Below are 13,048 nucleotides of genomic sequence, written 5' to 3' on the forward strand. Positions count from 1 at the left end.
TTATTGCAAAATTTAGTGATAACATTTAATTTACTACATTTAAAACATATAGTGCCTGGAATCTTTTTACAATTTTTATAAGTATGTCCAATTTCTTTACATTTTAAACAAGTTAATGTTTGAACTGAATTAATATGCTTAGTCTTGAAATCTGAGTTATTATAACTATGTTTATTATTTATTATTCGAAATTCATCAATCTGTTTTGAAAGTTTTACTAAATCATCAATAGAATTTAATGAACGACCTACCAAATGAATAGAATAGCTAGGCAGCATGTTATGTTTCAATATTTGTAATAAAGTATGTTCAGATAAGGGATAAGTTAGTCTATTTGACATATCTACAATTTCAATAATAAAATCTGATAAAGTTTCAGTTTGCTTTTGTTTTCTAATTCTTAAATTGTATTCAAGTTGATAATCAAAATCTAGTTTGTCAAAACGCTTTAATAATTCTAATTTAAGATGTTTCCAAGAATTAAGTTAACCACGAATAGATCTAAACCACTTAAGAGCAATGTCAGTAACTACTTCAGTAAAGCATGGCAATATTTGGTTATCACTAATATCTCGACTCACACAGTATTCTTCAAATGTTAACAAAAATTCACGTACGCATGTTTTACCATTAAATTTATATTTAAACTTAGACAAATCTACTCGCTTATAGTATTGAGGTTGTTTATTATTCATAGATAAAGTGTTGCTAAGAAATTGTGGCAAGTCCGCCGACAAGTCTACTAAATCATTAGAAGCAGAAGGCTTCGCCTGAGAAATATTCGTCTCTAACATCTGAGAATGTTCTACATTAATTATACTAGGTGTTAAATTTTTGTCACCACTATCATCAATAGATGGTTTAAGAGTTAATTCATCTCTGTCAGTCATGGTTATGTCCTAGATTAGAATTGACAATGGAACGAAAAGCTTTACTTCAAAACATAAAAAAGTTATAAACTTGGCATTCAAATTACATAAATACTTAACATTAGTATTTAGTACAAAATTATTCTAACAAAAATTATACATATGTAAATACATAGTACATATTCAATACTAGACAAGAGCTGTAATTGTAATTCAGGTCCCTGGCTGAGGGCGCCAATTGTAATATAAAAAATTTGAAGGGGGTGTCAATTGTAATAATTAATTGACTAAAAATAAATTTAAATTTAAAAAAATATTAATTTTCTTCGAGGCAAACTAAAAATTCGGTAGAGCTGGACAAGGTTTTTAAATTAAACAAATCCTCGAAAGCACTTTCTTTCTCCGGAAGTCAGTTAAATAACCCTTCAACATTACAAGTAGATTTACAAAAAAGGCAAATCTATGTTATAAATTAATTTATTCACAAGAATAGAATATAAAAAAAATAATTGTAACAATTGTAAAATCTTAAATTTAAAGAGTAACAAAATCGGGCGCCTGGATGTTTACATCCATTTAAATTCACTAATCTTAATTAAATATTTACTTATTGTAAATGTTTTAAAGTTAGCAAAGAAATATTTTAAAGTTAGACTAAGTTATGTAATAAAAAGTTACAAACAAGTCAAAAATAAAGTTTAAATAATGTTACAATAGTGTATAACTATCCTTTAAAAAAAAGTGTTTGAATGCCAAATTTTCTTAAAGTTATAAAATCTATACTAAATCCCACGAAGTTCCAAAGTTGCGGTAAAATAAATATGTAAAAATTACATACCGAAATCCAGAAGTTAAATAAATGTTATAAAGTTTTCACTTCCTTTACGGTTTCTAAAATTTAATCTTCAAAATATCCAAAGAAATTAAGTTCAAATGTTCTTCGAAAAGCGATGACAATAATCCACTCGAAGATACAGCCAAAGAAGATAATTCAAGGAATAATCCACGATAATACAGTTGTAGAAAATAACTGTAGAAAATAATGGTAGAAAAATACCCATTGAAAATAAACTGTTGAAAATAACCATTGAAAATAACTGCAAAAGAGAAACAATTCTAATTAGAACCTAACACGAATTTAGAAAATCTATAGTTTCACTTTAATAATTCAACCAACTTACCCGGTCAATCCCGGTTATTTTCCAAAAATAACAAAATGCATCATGGGAAATATTCTAAAAATTCCCTGTAAAGAACCACAATCGTCGTTACGAAACAGAACAATTGAAATAAATTCAAATTTCGAAGAAAGTTTTTCGACTTACCACGAGGCGACAAATATCCAAATTTATTTTTGTAATCCGACATCGATTTACTTCCAATCGTTTAAATTAAGACATATCGTGCCTTAAAACTTCAATTTTCAACAATATTCGATAATTTAAACCAAATAAAAGTTACAAAAACTTTGAAAATAATTTAGCGTCACATTTCGACTTAAAAGGCGGAAGGAAAGTGAGGTCTTAGACAAATGTCAAAGATAATATAAAGATAATAAATCACAATTAGGTCAGGAACGCATAATGCATAAAAAGTGCATTTTTATTTTAAATGTCAAATTTAGCGGTATTTTTAAATTAAGCATAAACATAGCCTTAGAAATGGTTGTCAAAGTCAAATGACAGATGACATCCGATAACCTATGTTAGAAATTTAATATTTTATGTTGAAATTATTTAAAAATGGATGAAACATGTAACGTGCGCCACAATTACGTTACAATTTATGTTCATTAATATTATTGTAATTTAACTTCTTGGTTTTTTTTTAACTTTGTAATTAGTCGACTTGATTTTACTCGTAGATTGTATTTTTGTCTCTTTCTGTTGTCTTTTTTACACGCATACTCTAACATTTGTACTATTTTTAAGTGGAAACTTTATTGGTTAATGATTTAGTAATAATTCCTTAATTCTATGTAAATAACACACTGTATGTTTCCCAAATATAAATAAAATAAAATAAAAACTAAAATGATTGAAGGTTGATTTAGACATCTTGTTGTTGTAGTGTTGTTATTGTAATTCTTGTTTTTGTTGTAAAAATATTTTTTTTAATTTTTTATTTTTAACTTTTAAGTTTGTTATTAGTTTTCTGAGTTTAATTTTAACCTTAAGCAATCTCTCTCGTGCAACTGGGTGGGTGAAGACCGGTCGTTCATTATAAATAATATTAAATAAATTGTATTTTTTTTTTTACGTATTTGTTTATTGTTATTTTTATTTAGCGCTTAGTTATTTATCTATTATTATTTTTTTTATAAACGTATTATTATTACTTCTATGAGTTTAAACGTCAGTAATGTTAATTCTGATTCTGATTGCGATAATAACTTTCATTCCTTCTCCTCATCATCTGATGATAGTTTTCATAGTGATTCTGTGCCTCTTTCTTCTCTCCTTGATTCTGCCTTTTCTCCTTACCCTAGAAACTTCAATGTTGTTCACATTAATGCTCAAAGCATTCCCTCACACTATGCAGACTTTGTTTCCTCTTTTAACAACGATAATATACATGCTATTTTGGTGTCTGAAACGTTTCTTAAACCTAATTTACCTTCATCCTATTATTCTTTACCTAATTTTCACCTTATCCGAAATGATCGCGTGGGAAAAGGTGGCGGCGGTGTTGCAATTTACCTGCGCAACAATATTCCTTTTACGATTATCGACAAATCACCAGCACAATACTCGACCTTCTCCGAGCATATCTTTCTGGACCTAATATTTGGCTCCAAAAAGATACTGCTCGGCGCTTTCTACAGCCCTTCATTACTTATAGACTATTTTCAACATTTGGAAAATCTACTAGAACTATATATTCCTACTGTCAACCACTCTATCATCTTGGGTGACTTTAACACGTGCGTCCTTAAAAATGATTCACATGCCAAGCGTCTTAAAAATTTAATAAGCAGCCTCAATTTTACATTACTTTCGACTGATGCAACACATTTTTTTCCCAATTGCACAACCTTGACACTTGACTTAAAGATCGTCTCATCTGCCGAGCATGTGGATATGCATGGCCAGTGCCCTGCCGAAGCATTCTCGTACCACGACCTCATTGACGTGTCCTACAGGATTCGTCCCCCAAAAGCCAGGCCAACCATAGTCATGCGTCGAAACTTTAAACATTTCGACAACACAAGCTTTTTGTCTGATCTAAATGACATCGACTGCGATATGGTTTTTAATGCTCCTTCTATTAATGATAAACTTGACATTTTTAATTCCTAACTAACCCAACTCTATGATAAATATGCTCCACTCCGCCCAATCAAACTCAAACATCTTCCAGCACCGTGGTTAACCACGGATATTAAAAGACTGATGTCAAAACGTAATGCGGCTAAATCAAAATATAAATTAACACCTTCTGATGCTAATTACGAGCATTATAAGAAGCTACGTAACCGATGCAGCAAAACCTGCAGAGACGCACAAATAAAATTTATCCACGACTCTTTTGAAAATAAAAGTCAGGCCAGTGTTTAGAAATTCTTGAGCTCCCTAGGTATCGGTCGACAACGTAACAATTTGCCGCTATGCATTGACATTGATGCATTAAACAAGTATTTAGCCACTGCTACAGCATTAGACAGTCATGCCAAAGTAATCACCCTAAATAATATTCATTCCCTGCCTCCTGACTTTATCCTTTCTTTTAAATTCGAGCCTGTCACGCCAGACGAAGTAAAAAAAACATATTTTAGCTATTAAATCGGATGCGACTGGTAGTGATGGTATCAGTAGAAAACCAATCCTATTAATCCTTGATTTTATTACGCCTATTATTTCTCATATATTTAATTTTTCTTTATCCTCAAACAAATTCCCTATTGCATGGCAAACTGCACATATCATTCCTCTCCCTAAGACCAATAACTCTACGTTATTTTCACATTTCCGTCCTATTAGCATACTTCCTTTCCTGTCTAAAGTATTAGAACGTATAGTATTTTCTCAACTCAACCTTTTTCTTTCTAAAAACCACACTCTCAGTCGGTATCAATCTGGCTCCAGATCTGGGCATAGCACAGTTACAGCGCTTGTCAAAGTTTGTGACGATATTCGTCTCAATATGGACAATAAGTTGCTGACTGTCTTGGTACTATTGGACTTTAGCAATGCTTTCAACACCGTTGATCATGATGTGCTACTTGCCATACTAAGATCAATCGGTGTCTCCGATAGTGCTCTTGCCTGGTTCTGCAGTTTTCTCGGTAATCGCCGGCAATGTGTAGTTGCTAATAATAAATATTCTACCCTAGTTCCACTTTCTTGTGGAGTCCCACAAGGAAGTGTCCTTTCACCACTTCTCTTTGCTATATTTATTAATTCTCTTCCAAAACTTCTTTTTTCTTATCATCTATATGCGGACGTCTTGCAACTGTACATTGCTGCGCCCTCATTACGGACGCTATTCACAGGATAAACTGCGATCTGCGAACTGGAACCAGGTTTCGCCGGCGGTTTTTCCGAACCGATACGACATGGGAACCTTCAAGAAAAGAGCGTACTCCTTTCTTAAAGGCCGGCAACGCACCTGCAAGCCCCCTGGTGTTGCAGATGTCCATGGGCGGTGGTAGTCACTTTCCATCAGGTGAACCTCCTGCTCGTTTGCCACCTATGACATAAAAAAAAAGATCTGGATAAAATCTGTTCTTGGAGTAAGTCGTATGGACTGCACATAAATGCGGCTAAATCACAGGTTATCATCATAGGAAGCCCAAAACAACTTGCGAAGGTGGATATAAACGCCTTACCTCCTATTTCATTTGACTCCTTTGCTTTAATCATCACTCCATCTGTTAAAATACTTAGGTATTCTAATAGATAATTCCCTTTCTTGGACTCCACAAATTGCAGAGCTAAGTCGTAAATTTTTTGCTGCAATAGGGCGGTTACGAAAATGGAAAAACCTTCTGTCCATAAATATTAAGAAATCCTTAGCCAATGCTCTTCTCTTGCCAATACTAGGTTATGCAGATCAATGCTACTTGGATTTAACCGAAATTCAACTCGAGAAACTAGAGCCATTGCAAAACCTGTGCATAAGATTTATTTTCGGTTTACGAAAATATGATCATGTCTCTTCCTTCCGTCTACAACTTAAGTGGATTCCTATAAGACTTCGTCGTAACTTTCACATTCTCTTTCTTCTTTACACTATCCTTTACAATCCTCTTTCTCCTTCCTATTTAAAAGAGTCTTTCTGTTTTTTCGGCTCAGACCAAATACATAGCCTTGGTCTCCGTTCACGGAATGACAATCGCCTTAAGTTAGCGACTTGTCATTCCAACTATTATAGCAATTCCTTCACAGCTAAATCTGTCAAGCTTTGGAACTCACTCCCCTCAGATATTCGCCAGTCAGAATCTATAAACTGCTTTAAAAATCGTTTATTCAATTATTATTTACGTAAAGTTGATGAACTTTAAATGAATAGTGCATTATATGTATGTCTAAAATTCATTTTGTATATATTATAAGTATATTTATATGTATTTAGTATATTTGTATGTATTTATGCGTATATGTATGTATGTAGTTAGGTTTTTATAATTGTTTGGATTACCTTCGCTTCGCTTATTATTATTTGCACCACCCATATATTTTCACTTTGCTTCTTTCACTACGACTTGTCTGGTAGAGATTGCTTATAGCAATAAGACCGCCCTTCTACACCACTTTCTTTTCCTTATATTTGTTTTTAAGAAAGAAAAAAAAAACATTTATTGACATACACATACATAAAGAAAAAAATTGATATAAAAAAAACATAAACAAAGAACGATATAATAATAACGAAAAAAAAAAAAAAAAAAATATATATATATATATATATATATATATATATATATATATATATATATAATGAATATAAAGCTTGTGTGCAGTCAAAAGGAGACAGCTCAGGCTATGAGGGATTTTTATCCCTCTGCTGATTTTCAGCTGTCTCCCTTGTAGCCACGCAATGACAGTATCAACATTAAACATGAACATACACATAAACATTTGAGGGGTACGGGACTCGAGGCGCAGGTTTACTGTTACTGTCACCTTGATCACCGTCCAGGGGACGGTGATCAAGGTGACAGTAACCCTCCTGGACCATCTGTGGCGGAATTATCTCCGACGTAGGCTGGACGCCTGAGGGACCAGCAATAGATGCCGTCGGAACAGCAGGTGGCGCCCGCTTTGGCGAGGGTGCAGCTTTCGGCGGTGGAGCAGGCATACGCGTGTATGGCGTAGCAATCTGCTGCGCCAACTCCCGCCTCTTATCCGCAGCTAACGGAGGGCGATGTATTTTTGCGGGAGGCAACCGTTCCTCTAGTACGGCAAACCGTGCGTTGATCATATCACCGACCGAAGAAATTATGGAGGCTTTAAATCTCTCCATTTGAGCATTCTGTGCCGGAAGCATCACTTGCCCCTGCCACCTTGGTCTGCAATTCCGCAAACTCGCGGCGGTGAACCTTTACCTCGGCCTTGAGGCTGTCCACCTCTTTGCGCAGGCGACCATTATCGGCGCGGAGCTTTTGCGTCTCCTCGGCTTCTGTCCGAGCTGCTAAGACGTCTACAATGCCCTGTAGTGCAGCCGCTGACTCCTTCAGCCTCTTTGCAAAGCCTCCTTTTGAATTGGTGGACTTTTGGGCCACCTCCAAAATTAGGGCTGCGCTTCGGCCAGCTTGTGCCCGGAGTTCCTCTGCTCCCATCTTCGTGGGATCTTCGGTGTGTAAATCCGAGGATGAGGATTCCTCGGAGTCCACGACAACCTGTGGAGCGTCCTTTCGAAACGCCCGACTACGCAGGGACCGCTCGAAAGCCTCCTCTCTGGCCTCGCTGGCCTAGGCTTTCAGCTCAGCCTTTGCCCGAGCAAGACCCCGTCCTTTCGCGGTTTTGCCGCGAATCGCAGGCGTGCTCTTCCCAGCTAACCTCATCTCCGTCTCCGTGTCAGAGTCGGAGTTAAAAATAGCAAGGCCCCCATAAGGCCGCTTTCTACCAACCAGGGCGTCGGACGACAACTCAGTGTCGACGTCCATCGCCGAAAACGAAAAACATCAACCAACAAAACAATAAAAACAAACGAAAATATTTATATATAATAATAAATATTAAACTATAACAAATTAAGATCTAAAAAGATCTATTCCACAACAACAAAAAACCAATCCTTAAACAAAACAAGTGTCCGATAAACAAAGCCAATAGTGCAGATGTTACGCGTCAGAGATAACGAAACCGGTTTAGCAAGCAGGTGTCGTTTAAAATCATCAATCGTAATATCTTATCGCAATAGTCAACACAACCTCAGTCGACGACGTCCGAACGTTGAATCTCAAGTTCACTAGACCTGGTAGATTCACGAAATTCAGAGGATTTACGAGATACAGAGGATATACGAGATTCAGCGGAATTAATAGATTCACTGGTTTTACTTAATTCAGCGGGTTCAATAGATACAGAGGGTTTAATAGATTCAGAGGTTTTACGAGATTCAGCGAGTTTATTAGATACAGCGGTTTCATTAGATTCAGCGGATTTAATAGATTCAGAGGTTTTACGAGATTCAGCGGGTTTGATAGAATCAGCAGATTTAGAAAATACAGTAGATACAGAGGGTTTGGTATGATTTGCTAAATTGTTGGTGTCGGTTTGCTCTATATGGCGTCTCACACGACACCGACGCGAGACATTTAATAGTTTTTTGAATAGTTATTTATATTGCCAATTTCATCGTGGCTTTCGTCTGAGACTTCATGGGTGAAGTTGACTCGATGTTGTGGCTTAGACATTGACGTTTGATTAAATAATCTATTATTATATTCTGTTTTTTTACAGTTATCAATAGAATGTCCGATATTTTTGCAGTATCTGCAAATCAGTTGATTTTTAACAGGAATGGGCACATCTCGTTTCACGAGATTCGGTGGGTTCTGGGTATACTTCTTGTTATATTGGGGACTTTGGAAGGTTTCTCTGGGGCCAAAGCTATTACGAATCGGTCTGTTTATTGGACGTGGAGTTGATTTATATAAGGTTTGTTGAATTCGCTCTTCTGATATGGGGATATTCGTTGCCTCGTTTAATGTTCTAGGTACCCTACATCTGGTTATATTTGAAATTTTAGGATGTAGGCCCATTAAATAGAGTCCGACCGAAACTGGTTTTCCGGCCGAAACCGAACATTCGGCCGTGACTTCAGTTTCGGCCGAAACCGAAACCGAAACTCAGGTGGCGAAATATAAAATTCTTTTAAATTTCAGAAAATTTGGTGCATTTTATCTATTATTCGGTATAAATTAGGACAGGAAATAGAAACACAGTATATCAAGTTTGTTGTAATCATTTATTCAATATAATTAAGGAATATTAATAGTATTTTTATAGTTATTAAATAGTACATACTAAGTATTGGTATTATCAAATCTTATGAATTAATACTTTGATTTGTTTTTGTACTAAGAAGAATCATCAAACTCTTATAAGTACCTCTAATATAAAAATTATAATTAATAGAATAACTATTACACTATTAGTTTCAGTCTCAACAAAAATAATCAAATCACATAATTAAAATTTACCAAGATAAATCACAATTATTAGGGCAGTCATACTTACCTTAGAATTAAGTAACTCACTCCTAATCCACAGTAAACATTTAAATTTAAAACAATTTTCAACCGACTTCAAAAATGAGGAGGTTATCAATTCGTCTGTATTTTTTTTTTTTATGTTTGTTACCTCATAACTTTTTACTAGGTGGACCGATTTTGATATTTTTTTTTTTGTTTGAAAGGTAGTGCTTCCCGTGGGGTCCCATTTTAATTTTATTTTTTCCGATGATGGTCTCCGTATGAAAACGACCTAAGTCTTAAATTTGCATTATGTATGTGCGCGATAAATAGGTGAATAACTCAAAATCACGTTAAACAATTTTGATGACTCTTTTTTTATTATAAAGGATATACTTTAAGGGTAGTTTGGTGAAAGTTTGGTAAGATTCTGAGCATAGAATCCCTGACAAATTAAGGGAACGGGAGGGAACGGAACAATTCTGAGGACAACGTTAGCAATACTCGGTCGAATCTTTTATTAATGGGTTACTTGGATATTTGAATCACCTTCCGGAACGTGGTTATTTATTTTTATTTTATTTATTTATTTATTACATAGGTCGCTAACAGAGCATACATTCTTACAATTGTACATGCTAATAAACAAAAGAAGATTTAGACTAAATGATGCCCTAATTATAAGCAACACTGCATTCTAATAAGACAACAACATAATACTTAGTACTAATAGTTTAGTGAGTTTTTTTTTTTTTTTTTTTTAAATAAAAGTTAGTATTTGTACACAAACAAAAATATAAGAATGTGTTTTTTAGTTATTACAATAATTAATTAACCATTTATAGAAGAATGAAGAAATTTAAGTTTTTTGGTTTTCTTAAATTTATAAAGAGAATCAGAAAAAATGTCAATATCATTGCTTGAGCATAATGTTTTGTGAGATCGTATCATTCTATTAAGTGGCGCATTTTGACCCAGGTTGGTTTTACAAAGTTTTTCATGAAATAATGAAACATTCTTTGATCTAGGTAGTCTTGATGGTATGGCAAAGTCGATTTGGGTCAATAACCATTCGGAGTCAAATACACCTCTTACAAGTTTAAATAGAAAAAGGTTGTCAAGCATATGTCTTCGATCTGATAGAGAATGCATTTTAAAGTGTTTCAGTTGATCCTCATAACTACGAATAGATTTATCGACTCGACAATGATACGAAATGTGCCATAAAAACCGCTTTTGAATAGATTCTAACCTTTTTTTATATATATTATAGTGTGGATTCCAAACAACGCTGCAGTATTCGAGAATGCTACGAACTAGTGCGTTATATAAGCATATTTTTGTTTCTGGTTTCTTGAATTCCTTACAATTACGCAAAAGAAATCCAAGAGGTCTAAGTGCTTTTTTGCAAACATTATCTATGTGCCTATCAAAACGTAACTTTGAATCAAGTACTACTCCAAGATCTCGCATGTGCTTAACTTCACACAATGGTATGTTATTTAAATGATATGAGCCCTGAGATTTACTTCGACTTCTCGTGAAACGGATGAAATTACATTTATCAGTATTTAGTACCATACAATTGTTAGTGCACCATGAGGCTAAACGGTTTAAATCACTTTGCAAAAGTAGTACGTCATTATCATTCCGGATGCATCTAGATACTTTTAAGTCATCAGCGTATAAATAGTAATCGGAATATTCAAAACTGCTACACAGATCATTAATAAAAAGATTAAAGAGTACAGGGCCCAGTATAGAACCTTGGGGGACTCCGGAAGTAGACGTAAATGGAGCAGAATTGTAACCGTTGACTACCACAACCGATGTTCTATTATAAAGGTAGGATTTAAACCACTTCAGCAATTGGTCTGTAAAACCATACGTAGCCAGTTTATGAAGTAAGATTTGGTGCTGCACCTTATCAAAAGCCTTACTGAAATCAGTATATATGACATCGACGGTCTGCCTCGAATCTAAAGCCGCAGAGAGTTTCTCCACAAATGCGACAAGATTAGTGCAAGTGGATCTGACTTTTATAAATCCATGTTGATTTGGGGATATAAGTTGTTTACAATGCCATGATATCACATTACAGATAAGTTTTTCAAATACCTTAGCGAAAACAGGGAGGATGGAAATAGGTCTGTAATTTTTTATCAACTCCACTCTACCGCTCTTAAATATTGGGATGATTAACGAGTTCTTTCATAAAGATGGAAATGACCCAGTGGCAAGAGATGCATTAAAAATTAATGTGAGAGGGAGAGAGATTGCTGTTGCACATTTAACTGCAAATAAAGACGGTATACCATCCTCACCTGCACCCTTGTTTGGGTCCATTCTTTTTAACACATTCAAAGTATCTCTTTTTGTGAAGGTTATATTACTAAGGAAACTAGTGGGAGCTGTGCACTGCTTGTCAGGTTCGTTGTGGTTAGAAGTAATTTTATTGTAGACCGAACAAAAGTGGTTCGCGAACAGATCACATATATCATTGCCATGATTTACAGTTTTTGTATCAAGAGTCATTTCGCTCAGATATGAACTCTTTTTTTGTTTTTTACTCTTAAAAAAAGTCCAAACCATTTAAATAAAACTAATTATAACGGATGAATCGCGTATATTAATTATTTTTAAACATCCCGACGTTTCGAGCACTTTGCAGTGTTCGTGGTCACGGGTAGACTAAGAAGACATTTGTCTATTTGAAGAACAAAGGAAATATTATTAACAACTACCGCCAACGATTTCTCAATTGATGTCTTGAGTAACGTTCCGGTTGCACGCAGAAGGCACTAACTGTATCTTTAGGTCTTGCAGTCTGTTGGATTTGGGATTTTAAATTTTTAATAAGTGGATCCCAGGTGTTAGATAGTCTCCAACCATCTTCTCTATTGAAGTTCGGATGTTTTTGAATTTCAATAGCCTCGCGTATCATTCTAGGAATGAATCTGTGTTCTCTAGCGAGGATCTGTGGTTTATCAAATCGGATAAAATGGTTAGGTTTATCCAGAGCATGTTCACAGACTGCAGACTTTGAAGAACGCCTATTTTTGACATCCCCTATATGTTCCTTGACCCTGGTACCGATGCTTCTCTTTGTTTGACCTATGTAAGATAAACCACACTCACATTCGAGTTTATATACTCCTGCAGTTTGTAAAGGGATATTACTCTTGATAGGTCTCAAGAACTGGCTCACTTTCTTATGAGGCTTGTAAACGGTTTTAATCGAAGCTCGCTTCAAGATGTTGCCAATCCTGTCTGTAACTCCTTTCACATATGGTAGAAATGCAGGTTGTCGCTCAACTGTGGGTGGCTTGGTACGGCCTCTGCGATGCTGAACACCTAGAGGACGAGCTACGTCAGGTCAAGCTTGCACTCCACCAGAACAAGCTGCCCGTGCCTCGCCAGCATCGCAGAAGCCGTACCAAGCCACCCACAGTTGAGCGACAACCTGCATTTCTACCATATGTGAAAGGAGTTACAGACAGGATTGGCAACATCTTGAAGCGAGCTTCGATTAAAACCG

This window comes from Vanessa cardui, chromosome W, assembly GCF_905220365.1.
Source record: "Vanessa cardui chromosome W, ilVanCard2.1, whole genome shotgun sequence".
NCBI classification, from domain to species: Eukaryota; Metazoa; Arthropoda; class Insecta; order Lepidoptera; family Nymphalidae; genus Vanessa; species Vanessa cardui.